Source organism: Dermacentor albipictus, chromosome 1 (genome assembly GCF_038994185.2).
Source record: "Dermacentor albipictus isolate Rhodes 1998 colony chromosome 1, USDA_Dalb.pri_finalv2, whole genome shotgun sequence".
NCBI lineage: Eukaryota > Metazoa > Arthropoda > Arachnida > Ixodida > Ixodidae > Dermacentor > Dermacentor albipictus.
The window spans coordinates 446,784,193-446,807,928 of record NC_091821.1 but is presented as its reverse complement, the minus strand read 5'-3'; the positions used below and the strand labels follow the sequence as shown (position 1 = coordinate 446,807,928).

Genomic DNA, 23,736 nt, shown 5'->3' with positions numbered 1-23,736 from the left:
GTTTGGCCGGCACGGGAAATAGAACATATGATTTTCTTTTTGCCGCCAAGGCTTAAGACAACATATGCAAATGAGTTGTTTATCCATGGGATAAAAAAACATTCGGTATATCTTCTGCAAGGTGAATAGTTTGGGTTTGGCAGGCACGGGAAAGAGATTATAGTGAACATATGCAAATTATCTCTTGATCGATGTGACGCCAAAAAAGAGAGATATCTCACAGAAAGTGAATAGCATGGCTTTGGCAGGCACGGGAAAGAGATCATAGTGAACATATGCATATTATCTGTTTATCGATGTGCAACCAAAGAAAGAGGTATATCTCGTGCAAGGTGAATAGCATTGGTTTCACCAGCATTGAAAAGGTAGCATATCATATTAGTTTTGGAGCGAGGGCTTGAGACTGAACATATGCACACTACCTATTTATCGGTGTGAAACAAAAAATAAACATGGTATATAGCACGGAAAGTGAGTATTATGAATTAGGGTGGCACGGGAAATACATGATTTCATATTCTATTAGGAACCAATTCCTGAGACTAATATATGCAGATGATCTGTCTATTGGTGCGAAAAAAATTCGATATATCTTGCGAAAGGTGAATAGTGTGGGTTTGAAAAGCACGGGAAGGAGATCATAGTCAACATATGCAAATTATCTGTTTAATTGTGTGCAACAAAAAAAGAGGTGTATCTCACAGAAGGTGAATAACATGGGCTTCGCTGGCACGGGAAATAGAGCATGTGATGTTCTTTTTGGAGCCAAGGCTTAAGACAACGTGTTCTAATGATCTGTTTATCGGTGAAAACAAAACATTCGGTATATCTTGTGGAAGGTGAATAGTTTGGGTTTGGCAGGCACGGGAAAGAGATTATAGTTGACATATGCAAGTTATCTGTTTATTGGTGTGCAACAAAAAGAAAAACCAGGTATATCGCATGGAAGGTGAATAGTTCGGGTGTGGCCCAGCCTGTAAAAGAAAGAATACCATTTCCTTTTAGGAGCCACGCCCTGAGACCGAACATATGTAAATTATCCCTTTGGCGGTGCGCAACTAAAAAAAATTCCTAGCCCTCCTCAGATGCCTCCGAGCTTAGCGTGGCTTCTAAAAAGAATGCGAAAAAAGAACAAAAAAAGCCATGACATTCTAGGACAAGACGCAAATGACTGTACATGTGTCCTTGTAACATTTTGACTTATCCGAAGCAGTTTGTGGCTTGTATGGGGCGCAGGGCTGCCAAAGATAGAGTTACGCAATAAAGACGGCGAAAGAATAAGGCACTGTATTTTTGCGCTTGGAATTAATGAACTCTCGGATCGCCATTACAAGATGCACAAATAAGGGTTGGAAAGGAACCACTGTGCTGCTTCGAACAGCTATAAAATCAGCGTGTTGCACTTTACATTAAACGGCGTCGTTACATACGTTTGTGCAATACGACTTGTTTCTTCTATGGTATTGCCGAGGAATGTACTCTTTTGAGGCTTTTATAATTTATGTTCAGGAAAACAATATGACGAGGTCATACTCTAGGCAACGCATAAGTGACATTCATAGAGAGGGACTTAATTAGATGCGTCAGAATAAAGAAGAAACGAAAGTACTGAAGGCTCACCGGATCCATTAAGCGAATATGTACCCTTTAATATTTAGGAATACCTAAAGTATATAGGGCCCATGTACGATGACTGATCATTTGAAGCAATTCTTTGACAAGATATGGGGCCCCTGCAAGCAGAATCATCAGCATGCAGAGCGTGAAGTCAAATAAGCCATTTACGCAGCTTTTCAGCGTTGTTCTGTACAGAGGCCATGGAAGGGTCTGCAACATGTCATTTCGTGCTTCGGCGTTCTCAAAGCGTAACTTCTAAAGGGCAATGCATCGTTGCGGTTCTTATTATTAGATGACACACCTCTGATGTCGGGAGCAGCAGTATATAGAGACGATGCAATCAAAAAGAAGCTAAACTTTCTTCTCTTGCAGATGTTTAATGTGGAACTGCCTGAATATGTTACTTTGATTGAAAAGGTAGATGCATTTTGTGCAACTAAATCTGACACTATTTGCATGGCTAGGCCGTGAATCAGTGTATCCTGGCAGATGCAGTCGAAGTTAAACAGATCAGTAGTGAAGCAATGTAGCCACCTGCTATATGATAGTGCAGACACATCTTGGCGACGACGCTATGGCGACTTCATTGACTAGTACATTCCGGCTCCATGGCTTCGATACTGTCCTCTATTTTGTATAGCAAGCGATGGTATGTCGATGGCGGAAGAAGAAGAAGACAGCGTGTGAAGGACGAACTCCGAATGAGCTCCGGCTCTTGGAACACCTCACAGCTGATCTTTTGTTTCTACAACGTGCTTACCACCACCAGTCGACGGCCCTTAACGGGTGAAATCTTTTGAGACCAAGATCTGCCAGATCCGGTGAGACCTCGGCCCTTGGACATTTCGAGGCGAGCAGGCCGCAGCGCTAGGCCTAACGTAGGCGCCGCGATTACGGCGCGACAGCATCGCGTGCCGCACATGCCCACTGCACTGCTACCGTGACGATGGCTGCCCGAGACCCCCTGCCTGCTGCAGCATTGGATGAAACCACACCAGCCGCCGCTATGGATCAAGAACCGACTCAAGACAACGAAGACGGGACTTGGTTTCTCGTGGCCGGCAAGCGCAAGAAACAGGTCCAAGCTACGTCGAGCTTACCACCCAACACCGAACCCGCACAGCAGGACCACCTACATCTGACATTGCGCAATAAGAGCTCGCAGCTGCCCCCGCTACCGATCGACGACTTGAAAGTGGTCTTCCGACCGAGAGATGGACTGAATCTCGGTGAGTGGCCGCAGCACTCTATAGCCAGAGCTATAGGCACAGCGGCTCAATTAAACGAGATCACTCTCCACCAGCTAACCATCCGCATACGCCGAGAGCAGAACGTCGCAGTGGTCAGCACACCGGACGAAGAACTAGCGGCAAGACTGCAGCTGATCAAGTCTATATGCCTGGAAAATAAGCAGTACGAGGTTCAGGCCTATGTGGCTGCTCCGGATGCTTCCTGCAAAGGAGTCATCTCCGGCATCGAAAAGAACACAACCCCGACAACGCTGATGACAAATATCCGATCACCGATGGCTCAGGTCCTGCATGCAAGAATTATGGGAAATTCAGCCACGGCCATCATCACGTTCTCTGGCATTCGGGTTCCCCGGTACATCTACTATTACGGAGCAGAATACCGGTGCTACATTCATAAACCCCGACAGCAGCTGTGCACCGTGTGCCTCTCTACGGGTCATCGAGCAGATGTTTGCCCAACCCCGGATAAACCCCGGTGTGCTGCGTGCGGAACTTCCAACCCTTCCGAAGGACATGATTGCACGCTGAAATGTTTTCATTGTGGTGGTGAACACCCCGCCACTGACTCTCGATGTCCTGTAAGGCAACGCAAACCCTTTAACAAAAGCCACGTGTTCCGAGAGCAGTAGAAAATGGCGGAGCAACAACTCCAGCAAGACAAGAAGTCTAGCAAGGTAACGACATTCAACGGTGCGGCACCTGCGACTACTGATGCAACACGTGGTCGTCCTCGCTACCGATCCCGGGGACACAGCCAGTCCCAAAGTCGCAGTAGGTCCACGGTCCGCATGCCGTCCAAGGACCAGAAACAACCACGTGGTCGAAGCCGATCTGGGAGCCGCAGCCTGACGCAGCAGAAACAGCCACCGAAGGAACCTCAGGCCGCGTGGGCGAAAACGCCCGACCATCTCCCCAGGAAGGCGACAGCGGTGAGTTGGTCAGCGCAGTTTCCCCCTCTTTCCTCCTCCCTTCCTTCACCTCCGTCCGCACAGCAAACAAACAAACAAAACAAACTGTCTCCCACAGCGACGCTTTCACTCACCCAGACACACACACTCGCACCTGAGAAACTTCCTCACAATTCCTGCACCAAACAAGAAGTGTGCGAAATGATAGAGGAAATGGCAACTGTTTTAAGAGCGGAGATGCAAAAAATGAAGGAAGAGATCATGGCTGATGTCAAGCACATGCTACAGCAGGTCATACAAGCCATGACTGACATGAAACAATTCATCAGTGCAACTTTTAGCTCAACTTTCAACCAGCAAAACGACTCACTTCCACATGACACTAACGCCACTAGAGAACCAAGAAGGTCGCACCCTTATACCCGTCCGGCTCGTACAACAACACCTGCCCTCACCAGCGAGGCGGTATCAACGAATCATGGCCAGCAAGCGTAAGAGGCGCACTACCACCACCTTCCGGGTGTGGCAATGGAATTGCAGAGGGTACCGAAGGAAGAAGGGTTCCCTCACACAGTTCCTAGCCACACGTCCTCACCCACCAGACGTTATAGCACTTCAAGAAGTACATTGCACTCCCACACTCACTGGATACAATACATACACCGACAAGCATGACACCACCAAACAACCACTAGCTGCCACCCTTGTGTCCAAACAAATCACAGTGATCGAGCACACGCTCGACAGCTCCCACATCCCGCATGTGCTCTTAGAAGTTGTACCTAGGAATCGATATGAAACCAGCTTGTTTTTGCTTAATATCTACAGTGCACCCAAATGGCGACGAGACGACTTCGGACAGCTTTTTTCGGCCGCCAGTAAACAAGCGAAAAAATTGATTATTTTGGGAGATTTCAATGCGTCCCACCCAGCCTGGGGGTACCAAACAGAAACTCCAAAAGGCCGCCGTCTAGCACACGCCATGAACCTTCATCAATTCACTCTGCTGACAGAACCTGACAAACCAACCAGAATGGGTAACAGTGTAAGCAGGGATACCTGCCCTGACCTAACTATGGTCAAGGGGTTGACTAAATGCTCCTGGAACAACCTAATGGAGAATCTGGGCAGTGACCACAGCATTCTAGCCACAGACGTCCAACTGGCGGCCACACGCACCCCAGAACGTTCAATTAAAATAACGAACTGGGACACTCTCCGGCGCAACAGAACCAAATCTGAACAACACGACCCGCCATCTCTACGCGAGTGGACACAACAGGTACAAGCAGATTTTAAAGCCGCCACTAAGCAAATTACTGCAACAACGGAGACACCCGATGTGGACAGACATCTGCTCCATCTCTGGGATGCTCGAAGAGGCCTGACGAAACGATGGAAGAGGCAGAGGCACAACCGTAGGCTGAAACAAAGAATCGCCCGGATCACAGCAGAAGCTGAAGAATACGCCACCAGCCTCACTAATACCAATTGGCACAACCTCTGCGACCGCCTTAATGGCACACTAAGTAGTTCAAAAACGTGGTATCTCCTCAGAGCACTACTCGACCCAACGCACACAAAAACGCACACAACGAACACAGTCCGCACTATCATCCACAAAGAACAAATGAATGATGACGCGCTCCTCCAAACACTGCAACAAAGATACATCGCTACAGGCCACCGACCGGAGTACAAAGAGTATCCACACGAGGAAGAAACACAATTGGACGGCAACATTACAGAGACAGAAGTGAGGGCAGCCCTACACGGCATAAGACGAAACACGGCGCCCGGAGCAGACGGCATTCACTATGCACTGCTACGCAACCTAGACGACCAGTCCATACGGCAACTCACTGCATACTACAACGACAATTGGCAAAACGGAACGCTTCCACAGGAATGGCGACACGCCGATATCACCTTAATTCCGAAACCCGGGAAACCACTGTCCCTCCAAAATCTCAGACCCATTTCCTTGACTTCGTGTATTGGCAAACTCTTCGAGCACGTAGTGCTAAATCGCCTCCAGCCTCACCTCGAAGCGAACCAATTCTTTCCCAATACCTTATTCGGCTATCGACCAGGTCTGTCTGCGCAGGACATACTCCTACAACTTAAGGAGGATGTTGTGGATGGTCCAAGTAAAGCTCAAACAAGAGCCATTCTGGCGTTGGACCTCAAAGGAGCCTTCGATAACGTCTCACATGACCTCATTCTAAACAACCTTGCATCCTCCCGATGCGGAAAGCGCATCTATGATTATGTCCGAGCGTTTTTATCTGACCGAACAGCCACCATCGGCCTAGGTGATATTCGGTCGGATATCATAAAACTTTCCGGCAGAGGGACTCCCCAGGGTTCGGTTCTCTCACCCACCCTGTTCAACGTGGCTATGGCAAAGCTACCACCGCTCCTCAACAAACTTCCGAACGTGCAGCACGCCCTGTACGCCGATGATGTTACAATCTGGGTGACCACAGGGTCAGACGGCGCCATTCAAGATGCACTACAGGAAGCCGTAAATATAGTGCAGGATTATGCAACAGCCGGAGGACTCACATGCGCAGCTGAGAAGTCGGAGCTCCTGCTTGTACTAAAAAAACGGAACAAGGCCGATATTCCACCAGCCATCACATTGCATCTCAATGGCAACGTTATTCCAAGGGTAGACAGGCTACGTGTGCTAGGACTTCACATACAACAGAACGGGAAGGCCACACATACCCTACACGTGCTCCGCCAACAAGTTACCCAAATAACGCACATGATAAAACGCATTACAAACCGCCGACAAGGACTGAAAGAAAAAGACGTACTCCGAATCATGCAAGCCCTCATAATTAGCCGATTAACCTACCACCTCCCCTATCATAATCTGACTCAGACTGAGATGCACCAGATGGACACCCTCCTCCGTACGGCACTAAAGGCAGCGCTGGGACTACCCCAACATGCGTCTACGCAGCTCCTACTACGGCTGGGGGTGCACAACACCATCCGCGAACTAGTTGAAGGTCATCTTAACAGCCAATTGCAACGTCTGCAACGAACAATGCAAGGTTGCCACATTCTATCCCGGCTAGGATACCAAATACCAAGAAGACCACAACAGGAAAACCGCACAATTCTTCCGCTTAGCATTCGCAACAAAATTCACGTGGCCCCAATTCCCCGGAATATGCACCCTGACCGTCATAAAGGTCGACGAAAGGCAAGAGCACAAGCCCTGGCTCGCCTATTTGGCGATGACAAATCAAACACTCCAGTCCTATACACCGACGTTGCCCGCTACCCACAGAAACGCGCCCTATGTCTGGTCGTACTAGATAGTGCAGACATTCTGAGAGCTTCGGCCACGCTCAACACTGTGGACAGTGGCACGGCGGAAGAGGCTGCTATTGCCCTAGCCATCGTACACGCTTCAACCATGCCGGCGCCGGATGGACCTATCACAGTGGTCACAGATTCTCAGACCGCCTGCAGGACTTTGGCACAAGGGAAGGTGACACCCTACACACACCGCATCCTTACATCATTACACCCCACAGCGTTACACAGGGTGCGTATCGTCTGGACACCTGGACACGCCTCTCTCCATGGTAATGAACGCGCTAATGCGGTAGCCCGAGAGCTCGCTAACCGGGCGCCATTGGAAGAGCTGTCCAACCCAGACGACGCACCGACAGAACCAATGACCTACACTGAAACTCTATAATATTACAGAGACACCAGGAGACACTTCCCTCCACCACATAATTCCCTTAATCGAGAAGATGCCGTCGCGTGGCGACAACTTCAAACTAATTCATTTCCCTGCCTCTTTTATATTCACCTCTTCCACCCCACACACTATCCCTCATACTGTCCCTATTGTGGAGCAAAACCCACAGTGTATCATTGCACCTGGGAATGCCCACACCCTCCGGGCTACTCCCCTATTCCTTCACCTTCCCCTTCCTCCTGGGAGACTGCGCTGACCAGCTCAGACCCGCAAGAGCAGCGACGGCTGATCCGGCGGGCACGCGGAGGGCTCCACCCTGCGAGGAAGTCGCCCAAACTGATGATAAATAAATGTTTTCTCTCTCTCTCTCTCTCGATAAGCAGGACACGTATTTGCGAGCTCTGAATTTGCGGCACCCCCTTATGAAGACGTGGTGCGCACATAGTCGAAGAAGGCTTATTCCACGCCAAACGCCTCATTTATGAAGACTGTGAACATGGCATTTTAAGGAAGTCGTAAGTCAACGTGGAAGACTCCCACTATATTCTTAGGCATGATATTATATTTCGCATTATCGTAGTAGGGCAAGTCTACAGCTAGCTTGTTTTCAAGAAAATTTATAGAGATGAACACTGCCATCTTACGCTCGGCCCTTGAGCTGATGCAGACTGCTGCGAGTAATGTACCTTCATCGCTATGCTTCATTTGGGCTAGGGGGGTGTCGGCACTGCTTTCTGAGGAGTGGCTGAAACTTTTGCACATTCGTATTTATTTTGAGCTCAGGGGCTCAACGACGAAATGGTCCATCTTGGGAATGATATAGAGTGCTACACATGCACGTAGCAATTGGTCGTTTGCTCTGCGGGATGAAATCGAAGACTTCAGTTCAGTTGGGGTAGTCCATCCTGATTTCGAAGAGAGCAAGTACTCCGATTTCAGCCCTAACAGAACACACAAAAAAGAAACAGGCCAGGATAACGCAACAGATAACTGTGCTGTTGCCCGTCCTTTTCTATTTGTTTTTCCTCTGTTTCCGCTCAGGTCACGAATTAACAAGCCGAAATTCGTGCACTTCTGGGACGGAATTCACTAAGCGAACTTCCGAACAAATTTGGGCTTAAGAAATATCTTGCGAAAAATGGATACTTACAAGTCTGAAACTGTTCGTAAGGTCTGCTAGCGTTTGACGCCCGCCGCTGCAAATATGAGTGCCCTATTAGAAAAAAAAAACAGGCGTGCATGCAATGGTAGTACAGGTGCGGACGTGAGTATTTGCAACAATAGTAAGCGTAAGTCGATTCACAAAACCTCAGCAAGTGGCGCAGCTGCCGGCGTAAGAAGGAACTCATGCGATAGCACAGTAGCAGTCTGACGAGCATATATATATATATATATATATATATATATATATATATATATATATATATATATATATATATATATATATGTATGTATGTATATATCTACATGTATCAGTCCGCGAAATCACGAAACTGGTAGCCAAGAATTCCACGCGCTTCTATATTTGTGGCGCGCTCTGCTTTGTCATCTCAAAGTGCATTGTTCAGTTTTAGTGCATACTGGTATTGAGCTTGTGCTGCTATGAAATGCAGTAACCTTCATGATCTGCTGCGAATTTCTCCTTGATGACTGATACGCTATGTTGCCTTATGCGTGCACTTGCCTCACTTTTCATACTCGTCATGACACTCTATTCGGTAGCAGCACGTAGAAGTGCTGTGTCCTTCACTGCCAACCATTAAGTTTGTCGCTGATGTGTTTCGATAGCTCGTATAGCCTTTATTTCTAGTTCTATGAGCTTTCTCTGCTTATAGGGCTGCTGATTATTAGTTTGCCGGCGCTTGAGGCTACATTTCTCCATGAAAGATGAAACGAAAAAAAATTACCTATACGTTTCAAATTATCAAAAGTTATTGCTGTTGTACAATTTAATGTCGTCTTCCGTGCTTTTAGACTCAGCCTTCCATTATTTTGCTGTTAGTTTCAATTCAGCACTAAGGAGAAGTGACGAAGATTCTATATCCGTGGTTTTGCTGATCCCGTGGCGTACGGAGTGCGCGAAAGTATGCTATGACGGACGGAAAGTGTGTCTATGACATGAAGCGGGACGTCAGCATGATGACGTAAAAAAATGACTGATAAAATCAAGTACCATTGTTGATACGAAAATCACTTGAACTGCTCAAACAAGCTTGATTCTGTGATGCTATTCGGTACGCTTGCAAACAGACCGAATCATATTCGCATGAGTACACGCACACACACATACACACCTTTTTAAATCTTACCACAGAGACGCGTGCAACTGGAGACACTTCGTCTTTAGTAAAAAAAAAAAAAAACGCGCCTCACAACTTTCATAAAGACGCTACTACGTTCTTGTTTTGCGTGTGCGCATCCAGTAACTGGACCACAGGCCATGGGAAGATCAGACGACAAAGTGACGGCCGACGCCAGCCATCATCAGCCATCATCCACCATCATCCTTGAACACAAGGTACCCCATCTCTTTTCATCAATTGAATCGTTTGCAAAGGCCGTAGCGTCCTCAGAGGAAATGAAACACACTCAAACGCAGAAGAAGAAATTCTCTTCCCTAATCAACGAAAACGAGAAAACAGGAGTGTTAAACAAGCACACAGTAACCAATTTATCATCGAGAAAGCTCACAAGCGAAGAAACTTCAATCCTGGCAAAAGGTCAAAAATTCAATGTTACGACAGATAACCCACCCCTCCCCAAGATGATCGCCGCCCTTGAGAGCGGCATCCAGCAACTAGACCCCAAAGTGCGGGAACAGGTCAGACTGAAAGCAATCGGCATAATAAGGTCCAATAACAACCGCAGAAGAGAACGCAACTTAACTTCCGACGAAATAAAAGCAGTGAGAACGCTGATAGAAGATACCAACATTGTGATCCTACCGGCGGACAAGGGGAACTCAACCGTTGTTTTGAACATAAAGGACTACGAGAATAAGGCGTCCGCCCTACTTGACAGCCAAGATTACGAGAGACTAAAGAAGGACCCCACTACGAGAACTCAGTCGTTGCTGAACAAGACGCTGATTGAAATATTCCGCAGCCACCCAAATTCTCGAAATCTCTACCTAAAATTAATCTGTAGGAACGGATCCGCTCCAGCTTTCTACGGCTTGCCAAAACTCCATAAACCCGGAACCCCCTTACGACCAATCGTAGACTTTTCGTGTTCCCCACTACGATCACTATCCACTTACTTGCATCAGATCATATCACCACTCACCGGAAGGACAGCATCGCACGTGCGCGACTCCGAGAATTTCATCAAACTCACATCAAAAATCCGTATCGAAGATGATGAATGTCTGGTCTCTTTTGATGTAATCTCTCTGTTCACAAGAGTACCCATTAAGTTGGCTGTTTCCGCAACTAGAGATGCACTGGAACGTGACGATATGCTCAGTGAGAGAACCCCTTTGAGTGTAGACGAGATCTGCCGCCTTCTCGAACTGTGCCTGTCCAATACCTATTTCACCTTCCGAGGCAGCTACTACAAACAGGTTAAAGGAACTCCTATGGGGGCCTCAATTTCCGTTGCCATGGCTAACTTGACTATGGAGAGCATCGAGGAGAGAGCTTTAAATACTTTTTTCCCGAAACCAAAAGTCTTCCTCAGGTACGTGGATGATTGTTTTTGCATCGTGAAGACGAGCCAAGTCGAAAACTTGCGGAAACACTTAAACTCCATAGACCCGGATATACAGTTCACATATGAGCGCGAACAGAACGGATCACTCCCATTCTTAGATGTACAAGTTACACGAAAAGACGGCATTCTAAAATTTTCAGTCTACCGAAAACCAACCCACACAGGCCGCTATCTTCATTTCCAATCCGACCATCCGGCAAACCACAAGGCGTCTGTTGTAAATTCTTTATTCAAACGAGCCGAAACTCATTCCTCATCGGAATCGGATCTAAAGAAAGAAAAGAGAACGGTTCTCAACGAACTTAAGAGGAATGGCTACACAGATGACTTCATTCGAAAGACAACCAGACAACAAAAAAGAAGAAGCAAAATGCGGGACCTTCAGCCGTTTACTTCTCCCCAACCCCAGAAGCGAGTGTCCATCCCGTACATCAGAGGTACCAGCGAAGCGCTCAGCCGAATATTAAAAAAAGAAGGCCTCAAAGTGGCGCACAAACCAATAAACACTTTCAATATCCTCCTCCCTAAACCAAAAGATCGTCCACCAAAAGAAAAAGCTCAAGGCGTCGTCTACAAAATCAGTTGTGCTGACTGTCCGGCGTCGTACATCGGGGAAACCAAAAATCTAAAAGAAAGGATCAGACAACACGAGAACGACGTCAGGACATTCAACCGTATTCGCAGCGCCGTCGCTGAACACTCTGAAGGCGCCGACCACAAAATTGCTTTCAAGGAAACTGAAATCCTTCAAACAGAAACGAACTGGCGAAAGAGACTACTACTGGAGTCATGGCACATTCAGAATACGGAGAATAACATAAACCGTGTGAAGGGCAACCTACCCTCGGTCTATGTCCATGGCCTTGGCGACATGACGAAAAGAAGAAAAGGACGCACAGCCAGATAGACTCCCGCTCGTTTCACCAACACAGAACGTCGGCGCGACCCTGTAACCTCCCCCCCCCCCCCCCCGCGGCCCATCAAGGGCACCCTCGTGAGCACTCCACCCAGCACCGGTCATCGCAGCACCTTGGAAGCGGTCAACAACACAACCCCCCTTTCCTTTTGTTCCCCCCCACCTTTCCGTCTGTGGAGTGTCTACCCACCTCCCGTGTTCCCCCCCCTCCTTTCTTCAAAAAAGACGCTTTAAAAGCGGCACACCGCCACCCCCCGAAGAACAACCCCCTGAAGAAGGAGCCGAATGGGCTCCGAAACGTCGGGCTAATAAAATTCAGTTACTTGGTTGGAGTCAGTCTCAAGTTCTAATCATCCTCTTATGATTGGCTGAAAATGCTTATTCTACACTCCATACTAACATCACTTCTGGGCGAAGTGACGTCAGTCACGTCTTTCAGTAGCTTCGTGCGATATTCCATCTATATTTTCCTACTCTTACTTAAGAAACCCTTCATATGTGTTTGCAAATTAAGCACACACATATTATTCCAGCCGGTGGCCGTCTTATGGTGCTTCGCGCCTGCTGCGCAGTAGGGAACATGACGATGTAAAAAAGTCATAAACAGTGACCTGATATCGCGAAGTGAACAATGTGAAGCGTGCAGGACGCCAGGAGTGACCGCTAACTCCCATCGTATCAGCAAGACATGAATCTGCGTCGCTTGAATTATGCTGTCTTTCGCGGTTTGCTGGCGGCGCACAGTTCGATCACTTATTTGAGTGCTTTCTGATGAAGCTACGACATTTTCCGTAATTAGCAGTCTAAGTGCATATCATATGGATAGTACTGAGTGACTGAATTAGCTTCACATAAAGGGTGTGGGGCTTACAGCATTCGGCTGATAAATAAATTATTATTTAATTTGTGCCTAACGTCCATATTTTCGTTTAGACACAGTGCACGTATCCCAAGCTCCTCAAACTGGCCTCGACTCTGCCTCAGTGATTGGTCCGGCCTAACATGTTTTAATTATGCGCAAGAAAATTGGAAACATACTTATCAAGACAGCGGTCAGCAAGGAGACAGAATCTTTCCAATGATTTTCACTGCGTGCTTAGAAGAAATATTCAGCTGCTAGATAGGGAGCGACGAGTGTTAGGAACGGCGATCAATGGCGAATACTCAACAACCTTCAGCTTGCCGACGGCGTTATTTTGTTCAGAAACGCTAGCTATACCATGCAACTATTGATTGAGGACCTTAACCGAGAAAATGTTACAGTAGGTTGAAGATTATTATGCAGAAGGAAAAGGTAATGTTGAATAGCCTGTCAATCGAACAAGAATGCATGATCGCAGCCACCCTCTATTGTTGATGCAGGAGTAAGCTTATCTAGGTTAATTACCCATAGGGAACTCTGATCATGAGAATGAAATTTACAGAAGAATGGAGATGGGTGGGTGCCCATAAGGCCGCATTACCAAATCGTGAGTGAGGTTGAAACACTGCCGTTGAAAAGAAAAGGGTACAACCATTGCGTTCTACCCATACGAACATATGAGGCAGAAACTTAGAGGTTAACAAAGAAGCTGGATAACAACTTAAGGACCACTTAAACTAGTGATGGAACGAAAAACATTAATGTTAAGCATAATGTTAAGAGACAGGAAAAGAGTGGTGTGCATCAGAAAGAAAACAGGAGCAGTGGTGGTCATGATCATCATCAGCAGAAGCCTCTTTTAGGTCCATTGCAGGAGGAAGGCCTTTGGGTAGTGGAAGTTGACATTAAAGGGAAACATTCGAGCTGAGGAGGCCAAATAATTCGTGAGGTAGATAATCGGGGGTCCATGAGAAATACAGACTGGATGCTAAGGAAAAGGAAGTGCTATTGAGGACGGCTGAAAATTAGGTGGGGAAATGAAATAAGGAAATTTGCAGGCACAACACGGAATCAGCTAGCACAGGTCACGGATAAATAGAGATCACTGGGAGAGGCTTCGGTCTTGCAGTGAACATAAATATACGTAGATGACTTTTTACAATATCAAAAATTCGTCCGGGATTTACACGCACTGTTGCTTTTGAGCCACGGTTTTCTTTGTCTATCTAAATACATGCAAAATCAGAATTCCTTTTCTCGCCAACCACTATACCAAACTTGAAGAAATTTGTTGCATTGAAAAGAAAAAGATAAAATATGCTGACTGTTGGTTTTGACATTTTTATTTATGTTGTCATTTTTTTATTTAAAAATGGCAAATATCGCAAATTTTCGGAAAACGCTAGTACTCAGCTTACAACTCTGTAACTCAGCAATGAAGAATGATATCGGAATCCTGTGAACTGCATATAATAGTACATATAAAGCGGATAAAATTGATATGTTACACGTGAATCCCAAAGAAATTTAGTCATACGGAAATACAGCTTTTGCAGAACCCTTGTACACAACGTAATGAATTCACCTAGGATATGAATTGACATTGACAAATTTGTCCGCTTTGTATGAGCTAACGGATGCCGTGTACAGAACCGCGACATCCGCTCTTGATGCAGAGCTATTAATTTGTACACTTTGTGCTTCTACTCCTTTATACTACCGAATTTTAAACATTTTTAAAACAACATTCAGGCCGTAAATCGAAATACCGTTGCCAACAGTCACTAGAATTTAACGTTCTCTTTCAAATACAACAACTTTCATTAAGGTTGGTCCAGCGGTTATCTGAGAAATGCTTTTCCGCGTTTTAGGTGCATTTGAATAGGCCGCGTCGGAACTGGGTCCGAGGTAATGCTTCCTCTTAATAGGGGTCACAACACTGATTCGAATTTTGCGACCGGCATACACGCGGAAAAATCGCTATCATCCTGCCTTCTTTTGGAATCATTATTAAACCAGTCGATGCCTCTTACGGTTTATCGGCCCCTTGAAATCTACGAGAAGTATACTCCAGATCGTTGCGCCATCTACTACGTATATAAGACGCGGCCCAACTTGTCTCGCTTTTATGTGAAGAGACCCGTAGGGGACTCAAGCCGTCATAAACTCTGTTTTTGTTCATACGTTGACGACTGTTTCCTTCTTGCAAAAAAAAAGAAGCGATAAAGACATATACTAGCACTGTTATATGGCGGTGGTGGAGGTGGTGATGCTGCCGCACATGGGATTAGCCTGGCAGGCCTAGCCCGCAATTGCTCCGCCTGAGGGCCTTTTTCTACCCCAAATAATAATAATAATAATAATAATAATAATAATATAACTTTTATTGCCAATAATCAAATCAGTACATTCATACAGGCCTGCCAAAGCCTTTGAAGCCTTGAGCGGCAGTGCCTGGCAGGCAGCAAAGCCATACACGGTACATTGATATACCAGTTATAAGCAGCGAACTCAAGTATACAACACCAAAAAAGGTTATTAGAATTTATACAGTGTCTATGAAAAGAAATTTCATTGAGCATAATGAAACACAGAAGTACAGCAATGCGTGTGAACAAAAATTACCGTGACAGGATGCATAACCAAATACCAGACTGACCGTCATGGTGCAAAGGAATGGCACAACCACATGCACAAAACACAAACAGTAAAGGTAAATAAATGGAACAAGTACGCCTTTACGAACAGACAGGCCTTAGTAGTCTCTTTAACTTATATTTCGTTTTTGCACAAAATGTGCTGTGCGGTAATTTATTGAAGTGGGTGGGCACATAATGGGCCCGAGCTCTAGTGCCGTACCTTGTGGAACAACGTGGCCTCCAAAAGGGGTCCCTGGGCCTTAAGCATCGGGAAGCTGTGTATGGAACTAGGAATTGACTGCACCAGATGTGTTTCAAAACAACCGTTTGCATTAAAAGATCATTGAAATTCGGCATCGAAAGTACTTTGAAACGGTCTGTGTCAGCATTCAGATTCAGATCATAAGATATGTTTTTTAAGATGGAGTGCAGTATCGCATTTATTCTGTTGTGCCAGCGGACAGCACAGTGCCCGTAAATTGTTATTCCAAACCGGAGTGGACTGTAGCCTAAAGCATGTGTTATAGTTTTCCTTACTGATAAGGGCATGTAGTATCTTATATTGTAGAGTAGACAGGATACGGCGCGAAGCTTTTTACAAACGTAAGCAAGGTGAATGTTCCAAGAAAGGTCGCTATCAAGATATAAACCAAGATATTTTACGACAGGTGAGTACTTTAAAGGTCTACAAGAACAAGCTGAACAATCTGAAGAATGCAAAACAAGAGGATACGCCATAATGTGTTCTTTAGTCCTGCGTCTCTCAGAAAGGTGCGAAGAATACGTTACAAGTCTAATGGCCTTCTTTTTACCGCGGCCACGTGACGGACGAGCGAGGTTGCACTTGTCGAAGCTGTCGCAGACGCCCAGAAAAGGAAACTGTCGAGTGGGGGTGTGTAGCGATTTGCCACCATAATATAGCCTCAACCGCCGAATGCATGATGTGCGATCATCCTACTATGACTTCAGCGCGCTTGTTTCATTTATCATCGTTTATTCTGTGCTTTACTTCCTCCTCACTCTCGTACGACGCCGTAAGTTAACACTTCGGTAGCACCCTTAACCTAATCTAAAAAGCTTCTGGCTAATAAATTGTGCATGAACAGCGCAGTCTAAAGAATTCCGTCCTTGAAGTAACCTAATGCTTTGGAAGACACTGTCCGCCTCAATATCTGTGACGCACGCCTCCAGCAGTTGGACTTCCAATGTAGCACTTCAGACGTATTTGTTGCTTGGCGATATTATTTAAAATCTTGTGTTAGGTCATTTAAACGGGAACGCGCTGCTCTGTGATTTGGTCGTTGCACACGTACACGTGTAGTGGTGTTAAGCATGTCTGAGACGGAATGAACAGCGCTGCTAGAAGAAGCCACAAATGTATTCTTTTTCCGGCGCAAACTTGAATTATAATTGTTAGCTGGTGAAAGTGCTATGTAGGGTTCTAACCATCCATCTAAGTTCTAGTACTTAGGCCACAATGACGCTGTGTTGGGGGAATGCGGTTCTGAATCGAGGCATCGGGCGCGTCTATTTTTAGAGAGTCATGTTAGCAGCACACCAATGCATGGTTAGTATGCTAAGCATTCTAGGCGCACGAAAAATATTTTGGACATCTTTGGTCACGACCTGGTCATGACTTCGCGTACATAGCAAGCATCTTGGGGAGTGTGCCGTTGGTTGGTTGAGTAAGGCCACCTGTCTGTGGGTGATACGGCTTTGTAATACAGAACTGTAAATTGCGCATGCAATGCATAGCTCTTAAACGCTGTCAACAGTGAAGTGACGACAGTGGTCGCTGCTGATCGCGCATGACCTGCTATTTCGATGGATAACATAGTACAGCCCCACCGATACGTCAGCGGATTGGTAGAAGGAGTGGCTGTCGTTTCTGGGTATCGTGCCCAGGATGGTGAATACAGATGGTGACCCTTCACTTGTAGTAGCTGGCTGGTAGAAATCGCCGAAAAAAGGTCAATGCCTCCTACCTGAAGAGGCGTACGTGGTGTATGCGATCACAGCGGTCCTAGTGAAGCTTGTCGCGTCGCTTGTGATGGTTCCTTTCGCAACAAGCCATGCTCTGGGGTGTTGCTTGGCGCACATTTGGCAAATGAAGTGCTCCTGCATGAAATATGAAGTTCTTACGAAACCGAAGTAACCGGTCATAGCAAAGTCAGGCATGACTCGTAGGACGCCAGATCAGAGGCACTTGGTGATAACGTGTAGGAAATGCTCACCAGTTCCTGAATAATTCGTCTTGCATCACAACGAATCACAAGTTGAAAAGTAACTACTGGCTTTAGGCCAGCGGGCAGTCGGCAGAAGTGGCTACAAATTCAGCTAGTTGTGTTCCTTTTCATAAGTATCTGCAGCGTCATTAAAAAAATACACTGGTGGTGGAAGAGTCAGTGAAAATTTCCCAGTTCTCAACATCACAGGGCGCAATCGCTAAAAAAATGCCAAAAAGATGGTCCAAGATCACATGTCTCTAAGGCAAAGCGCACTGCGTGCCAGATGACGACGCAGTCTAATGGCCAGCATGAAGAATGATGGTCACTGACTACAGTAAATTGTCGTCTGTAATGGTTAAATATAAATTTCTGGCCAGCCCCTGCTGACCACTAAACCAAGAGTGGGTGGAAAGGGGTTCCTCAGGACCCAATAAAGTTGTTTCCTCCTCCTCCTCCTCTGGCCAGTGCAAACAGATACTCGGCGTTGGGTTCGTTAAGGAATGATTAACGAAAAAAACTTATTGTTTGAATAATTCATTGCTGCTGTACGACAGTATGAGTGCGGTCAGACTTTCACACAGACAACAACTACCGTATGCGAGTACAAGTTGAGCATTAATTTGATGTTGGGTAAGCACCCTGTCTTTTGCAACTCCACTTACATAATGTGCCCTTCCGCTAATGTAAAGTGCAACTTCCGACGAGAATAGAATGTGTCGCAGTCAATTGCCCATTTTGAGGCCGCTTTTTTTACAGCAGCTTTGTTAACGCGACTTCCCGATATGCGCTATTTGAAGGAGACTCTTGCGGCAGTCTTTCTTTTTCCTGGAAGGTTCATCAACTTGGGCGCGACCGTGCAGCAGTATGAGAAATGAACGCACTTGGTGCTTGTTTCGGACGACAAAGGTCCCTTTATTCCTCTGCTGGCTTATGTTATGCTAGCTGCTTTTGATAGATTAGGTGCTGTGACTTTCGAAGTATTTGCGTGGCGACCGGACGCGGTACCAGCTCCACTCTGTAGCGTAGACTCCACAAGCTAAATTACGTTCTCTTCGATGGCCTGTGGGCTTCTGCTGTTGCAAAGATAGACGCAATCACGTCGTTCTTGGGTCGTCACGTAGGTGCCGTTGTCTTTTAGAGCGCAGCTCTTTGGCGTCCGTTCCTGGGTTTCGCGTCGTCGTCGGCGTCGTCGTCGGCGTTGTCGTCGGCCTCGTAACCAGCTCGCCGACGAATCTGCTCCGCCGCCGCGCATGCGCGCTGTCGGCTCTCCGGGCGAGGGAGGATGATGGAAGGGAGGAGGAGAGACTGTGGAGGAGGGCTGGCTACACAAATGGCTCTTTGGCGTCCGTTCCTGGGTTTCGCGTCGTCGTCGGCGTTGTCGTCGGCCTCGTAACCAGCTCTGCCCCCCTTTCATCCCCCCAGCGCTAGCAGCGACCGACTGATACCGCTTTCGTGAGTCCGCTACCGCACTCACGAAAGACGTCGTGCACTTCCTGCAACTCGCATTAACCGTCCATCGATCCACACCGATGTTAGTAGTGGGGGACTTTAATGTTGACATAAAGACAAACAGCAATTTCCTAACACTTATGCGGGAGAACATCCCGTTCCTCTCGCTCGTAACGCGTCCCACGGCTGTGACAACCTCGCGAGGCACTTGTATAGATCTCGTCTTTGAGAATCAAGCATTGGTGTACCAAGTCGAACATACATCAGTCTATTTCTCCGACCACAAAGCTTCCTTCATGACTGTCAAGAACTGTTAGTGGAGTCTTTGTTAAAGGAATACGTGTGAAAAATAAAAAAAAATTCTGTGATAGCGCTTACATGTGTTGCTCGATTTGTTTGCCTCAATCTATCGAAAAGGTGAAACAGCTTATTTGCTGCGCTCAAATTTCGCATTAGGAAGTAACGTAATCGTCGGTAATTTTTTTTTCAGTATTCCGCGTTGTCAGCTGCAATTATCGTCATCATTCGGCATTTCTTTACTACTGTATCTGTGTTAGAACTACAAAAAGCAAGCGTTGGTTTACAAGTAAACTTAGCAAGAACCATTCCTAGGACAAGCAGCGTAAATGTGGACAGAATTCATTCATATCATACCGAGGATGTGTCATGAACAAAGCGAGATAATTGAACTTCAACTCAATTTATCCGGTTTTAAAGCGTGAAAGAAATTACAGCAGCACCCATCTCACGATGAATGTGAACGTTAATGCGATTGTCATTGTATAAACGTATCGATCTAAGATATTGGCCTGGCAGACGCGTGTCACGCATAAGGGGTGTATGCAGACGCGGGCTGCTCTCACACATTTCACTGTGCACACTCTACACCACTCAGCCGCGTAACCGAAAAGCCTGTACGTGGCGCGTGCGTGAATATACATTCAGACAATACTATCTGCATATATATATATATATATATATATATATATATATATATATATATATATATATAATACGGGTTTGATGCCGCCAAGCACTGGTGAATATCTGAACGTTACTTTTTGTCAGTGAAGACCGGCACATACCCTGTGAGCCAGGTTGGTGTCAAAGAGGTTCACTGAAGAGCGACACACATCCCTTGGTGCTTTCCGAGTCGCCCACGTTGGCGTCAAGAATGTTCTTTGAAAAGCGACACATATAAAATCGCACGTATCCTGGGACCCGAGTTGACGTCGAAGACGTACCTACCAAGCTTCACATGCTCGGGGGCCAAAGTTAGTCAGATGGTGGGTTTGGAACAAGGTTTCCTATGCAAAGCAACCCAATGTTTTGCCCATTAGACCATGGACTATCCAGCCACCCAAGTTTGCAGCAGACAGACAGACAGACAGACAGACAGACAGACAGACAGACAGACAGACAGACAGACAGACAGACAGACAGACAGACAGACAGACAGACACCAAAAAGTACATTGAATATCTCAAGTATGGTAAAGGGTTTTCGGCAATCAGTTGCAAGCGAGCTCGGCCCCTTACGGTTCACTACCGTCTTTCCAGGTTGCAAATTGTTTGCAGTATTTTTTGTTATTGTTTTGCTATAGCACTGATGTGACCATTTCGCAAATAGTTGCACAAATACGTGCAGTAACCAACCGTCCCTTAGGCGAAAGCACCATTTTTGGACGTGAGAACCTTTCACAGATTGGGCGCGGTCGATAAACGATTGTGCAGCTGTTATCTAGGTCATGTGGTCCTACTTCGAGAAATTATTGGCTACCAGCAGTTGGAAAAAACGTCATGACACCGTGATCTTCGTTTTACTCGGAACGACACCTCGATACGCTCCCACGGCTTCCGTGCTTTCAAGAGTGACTTATCTGCATATATATAAGTACTCCTCTGTTTGAAGAATAAGCATTCAAATGTAGTGAGAGTGATAGCAGGAAAGTGATCTTCACCTGGCAGAATACAGGTTAGTGTCCTTTCCTGTGCCTCCTCAATTATTGAGTTTTAGTTAGAAATGATTGCATCATCCGACTCTTTGTGTCTGTGTTCTTGAGTCAACAATTATTTGATGACGTCGCACTCTTTCGTGAGGCCCGACTCATTTTACAGCGAATCACTGTGTGCGACTAGAAACACTCTTAAACATTATATGCTTGTTTTCATGATATCCTTAATGAAGTAGGTCATTCGCCATGTTACTAATTTCATAGAATCAAGGATGATAGGAGTGATGTCCTAAGTAATTTATAATTATGTGTGTGAATTTGGGGCTCAAAGCAAACTGTTAAATTTAAGTTTTTTGAATGGTTAAATGCGTTAGATGGAACGCTTACAAAGTTTCTCCACTGCACTGAGAGAAGTAAAAACGGTCGCAATTTCTGTATTGGAAGAGAATACGAGTCATTAACTCAACAACGGGCGTCATAAGATTGAAGTGTGTACGGTGAAATATTCGTTTAAAAAATCCTTTGCAAGCCTTCTACAACTCCACAAGGGTATATTACAAACTGCGCAAGAAGTTTGCCCAACGCCCTCGAAAAAAATGAAAAGCTCATCCAGTGAAAGAGATAAAATTATACAGAACGGAGAGCATTTTTATGCGTGATGCGTGGGCAAAGTGCCCAAAGTGTGAACTGCATCTCTTGCAATACATTTCAAAAAACATGTGTGCATTTCCGCCATACAGCTGGCAAGCTGTATTTCCCAAAGCGGCAACATAATTAACCGTATGCCACACCAAACTTACATTTGTGAAGAAACGGCGGGTATTTTAGGTGTGATGTGCAGAAAAACAGAAACGTTCCTCGAAGAATTGAAAGATCGCAAATAATTTCTGAAATTTCATTTTTTTTTGTATTTCACTGCATTTCGCGAGGTTCCTAGTACGGTTCTGCGGGGTCGTCGGTGAAGTCAACGGCGTATTTTCTATATATTAGGTTAACATTAGGAGCATAGTGATGGGTAACGTGTATATAGGGAAAGTTCAAAGTGCGTGGGCTTATAACATCGTTCAGCGCATCACATACGCAAGTGATCCAAAAGTTCAGAGCGTGTTTTACTGACGATGTATAATTTCGCTGCGTTCCTTGAGAGCACTGTAAATGCCAGCAAGATAAAGTTAAGCCAGAATGGAAGGCACACTATGGCGAGTATGCATGCCATGTTGAATGCACGTGCATAAAATACAGGGGGCGGAATTCAAGTGAACTTACGAAGAAGTTTCGGTGTTAGAAAAAAAATGTTATGAAAAAAAGATTATTCACAACACTACGGTAAATACGGTACGATATTTACCGCATCGTAATTTACCGTACCGTACCGTATAATTTACCGTAGACATACGGTAAATCGGTACAGGGAGCATAGTGTCAATTAGGTCCTTATGCAGTTTTTTCCTAGTAATATTGATGAGATACTGCATTGAAAACCGACATATAACATTCCGTACGCAAGCACGACTTGTCGCAGATAACCTTTAACGGCCCCGTGCATTGATTCACACGAGCATACAGCAAATCCTAGAAGGTGGCGACATAAAAGCACTTGTATTACTGTGCAAAGGAGCACATCATTCTGATGTCGAAGGTACATAAAGCGCGACACAGCTTGTTGCACAAATTAATGTGCCAACCCAAGGCCCCCTTTTCTCACGGGCAAAAGCAAGTTTGTGCGGCTGGTTCTTTCCCAAGTCGATGCCCATTTGAAAATGGCGAAGACACGGGGGATCTTCCGGATGCTGATCCGCGAAGCACACAGCACATTCATGACATACCATATCTTGGAGGAATAGGCTACAGACTGTGGCCCGCGAGAACATTGACAGCTGTCGCCCTTGCCACGACTTAGCCTTTGCCTTTGCTCCCGCCACTTGTTCATTGCAGTACGGCTCAGGGTCGCGATAAGAGTGGAGAGGCACGCCTAGATACGTTGTTGCAGTGGTTGACCACCGAAGTGGAGCGAAATAGTCTGGCGTTTCTTCTCATTCACCATTCCAAAATCAATAACGCGTTTAGACACTTAGCCAACGCCTCTGATTTAGCGCAGTTGGCCCGCTGCAAATGCACCGGGGCCCACTACGCTAAATCAGAGGCGTTGGGCAAGTGTCTCAACGCACTCACTTTACCTCGAGGAGTTGAAAGGATGGAGGACCGCTCAGCGACGTTCAATTGGACATCATTGCTTTCGCATCTAGAACTCATAAGAAGTGCTAAGGTGTGCAAGAATGTAATCTCGATGACGTCGCAGGATCGCATCAAACATGCGGCATTAAAGGAAGGTCTATCTGCACAAATATTCACATTGCCAGCAGCATTTTAGAACACTGTAACGACATAGGTCTACACTGTGCCATGTTACAGTTAGATATGCAGAAATGTTTCTACCATGTGGCCCATAAAATTATTTCCAGTATTCTA

At 46.0% G+C, this 23,736-nt stretch overlaps 1 long non-coding RNA gene across 1 annotated transcript; it reads right to left on the bottom strand.

The window, feature by feature from the left end:
* Window positions 1-889: 889 nt before the first annotated feature.
* On the bottom strand, window positions 890-17,725 carry LOC139059197 (uncharacterized). Its single transcript, XR_011514005.1, has 3 exons — window positions 17,622-17,725; window positions 8,659-8,721; window positions 890-974 (listed from the first exon to the last, which is right to left on the bottom strand). It is a non-coding gene; the product is annotated as an uncharacterized lncRNA (long non-coding RNA).
* Window positions 17,726-23,736: the final 6,011 nt, after the last annotated feature.